Source organism: Phaethon lepturus, unplaced genomic scaffold (assembly GCF_000687285.1).
Source record: "Phaethon lepturus isolate BGI_N335 unplaced genomic scaffold, ASM68728v1 scaffold57005, whole genome shotgun sequence".
NCBI classification, from domain to species: domain Eukaryota; kingdom Metazoa; phylum Chordata; class Aves; order Phaethontiformes; family Phaethontidae; genus Phaethon; species Phaethon lepturus.
In genome coordinates, this window is record NW_010539557.1 from 3,041 (window position 1) to 5,414 (window position 2,374).

At 37.2% G+C, this 2,374-nt stretch overlaps 1 long non-coding RNA gene across 1 annotated transcript; it reads right to left on the reverse strand.

Moving 5' to 3' along the window:
* Window positions 1-401: 401 nt before the first annotated feature.
* On the reverse strand, window positions 402-2,054 carry LOC104620823. Its single transcript, XR_738034.1, has 3 exons — window positions 1,976-2,054; window positions 1,106-1,194; window positions 402-595 (listed from the first exon to the last, which is right to left on the reverse strand). It is a non-coding gene; the product is annotated as an uncharacterized LOC104620823 (long non-coding RNA).
* Window positions 2,055-2,374: the final 320 nt, after the last annotated feature.

The following is a 2,374-nucleotide window of genomic DNA, read 5'->3' on the forward strand; positions in this document are numbered from 1 at the left end:
TGAACCCTGTAAATAACTGCAAGGTCACGGCATTTGTATCATGCTCTGCAGCTGTAGAGGAAGAGATGTGCACATCAAGAATATTTATATTTAATTTTTAAATGTTGTTTCTAATTATCCTTACAGCAAGCTATGTCTGTATGGCAGTTATACAGCTCTAGCCAAACCCAGATAGTTAAACAGAGTTACTGACGATACAAAGTTGTATTTTATCTTTTTGATCAAACCATTCCAGCTCACAGCAGTAGGATACAAAAAATTGTTATTAAGCTTCTATTAAGAACAAAACCTCAACAGAGCCAAATTAAAGACTTCCTATTATAAACAAAGTATTCCTGTATTACATAAAAATGTATCCTAAGAAAAAAGTGTTTCTTTTTATTTTGGCATAGTTTCTTTTAAAAACCATTTATTAAAAATACCCACCAGTGACCTGCTGCCCTCGGAACTAGAAGGCAGCATGTCACAAAACAAGTCTGTACAGTTATTTACATTGGTTCACAGCTCAGACTGCTCCATTTTCAATGATGGATCCATTAACTGGAGGCTCAACAATCAGTCTTGGCTCTATCAGTGCATCCCAACTTTCAGTTATCTGAAAAAAAACCCCAGAAAGAGTCCTTAGCATGTACAAGCTATACGGGCAGAGGCAATTTCTCCTACATTATGCTTTGTCTAGGCTTGAACAGCAGCACTACTGAACAAAGGCCACAGATCCTGCCTGTGATTCATCAATCTTGATGAACCTCAACCTGCCTCAACGTCCTGGGTAAGGAAAGATGCAGGTAAGAAAGACAGTGCATGAAATGGATAACCGTGCAAGAACAGATACTCTATCTAGACATCATATTGTTTATTACCCAAAACAAAAAGTTACACGGTTTGATGACTGTTTTTGAACCTGGTTAACTGAATAACATGCAAGAGGTGATTCTTGTAATCATGCAAATTCTTGCTAGAAGCAACTATTATTTTTGCTTCCATTTATTTTAATCAGATGCATTATTATAAAGGGAGTCTCACTGAGATGAACAGAGTCATAAAGCAGGGCATGTATCAGTTGTGCAAAAGCTGTAACAGGCTTCAGAACAGGACACCCACATACCTTTGTATCCTGAGGAACAGCGTACTCTATCAGTTCTGCTCCATCTGCAGACTGGTAAACCAGATCGAATTTCCCTGGCTCTTTAGCAACTTACAAAACAAACAAACAACTCCATTAACTATAAACAAAACAGTTTAAATGTCTACCGTATTTAGAAAGCTAATCAAAACCAGTTGTAGGTTGTTTTGGTTTTGTTTGGGTTTTTTTTCTTTTACACTTTTTGTTTGAGTTGGGTGTTTGGGCTCATAATTGTAACAAAAAAATCTGAGGTAGAACTGAATACTACACACCAAAATTAAGGCAATTATCTAATATGACTACAGGCATTAAAAAGTTAATCAACAATGTGCTGCCTAGATTTAAGAAAAATGCTCATGTGATGATCATTCATTAATTCTGGATTAAATGGCAACTGCAGTATACACATTCAGTTTCAGAAACATTCATAGTTTCAGGTCTCTGAAGTGCACTTCGCCATTGCAGGGACTCAGTTCTTCGTCCACTGATGACAACAGCATCACTGACGTCGCAAAGAATGGCATTATGATCTAAAATCTTCTCTGTAATTTGGTATCATGATTCAAATTTTTTTCAGGAAATGAAACCACAGTAGCGATGAGTTACTGACCACTCATACTGACCGGACAAATTTCATTTTGTAAATACCTATGAGCATCCTCAATACAAATAGCAAGTGTTCCAACTTCTCCATTTAAATGAGACTTTTTGGGGAGGGAGTGAGGGAAGAAGGGGTGTGTTGAAAAGGAACCCAAGCAAATTGGAAATACTCCTGAAACATGAAGTGTGCCTTGGACTAGCTGTTTTCCAAGTGATGCGCATAACAAGCATTTAGTGTCCCAGGGTATGTACCTTGTCCTGCTGGCGATGAAAGGATCTCAAGCTCAATCTGTTTTTTATCAGCATTCCAACTGATTATTTTTCCCTCCTTCATAAAGAAACAAGAAAAGAATCTGGTAAGATACTCTTCAGCACTGGATAACTATTCCATATTTACAACCACTGTGGTACTTGATCACAGTTAGAAGTACTGTCTACTGTACTGTCAGATTTTTCTCTTTCTATGTATAAAATCTGCAAAGTATTAAAGCTCAGCAGTCTGCAGTTACTGGCATCAATAAGCCAAAGTTATTCATTGTCAGTGTCTTTGTAGTTTATCCAGAAACCAAGTTATCTGAAGTAGCTACAAAAATTTACTTGCACCCATTTCAAGAATTTTGAAAAAGCCTTTGACAGCGTCTCCCACAGCAT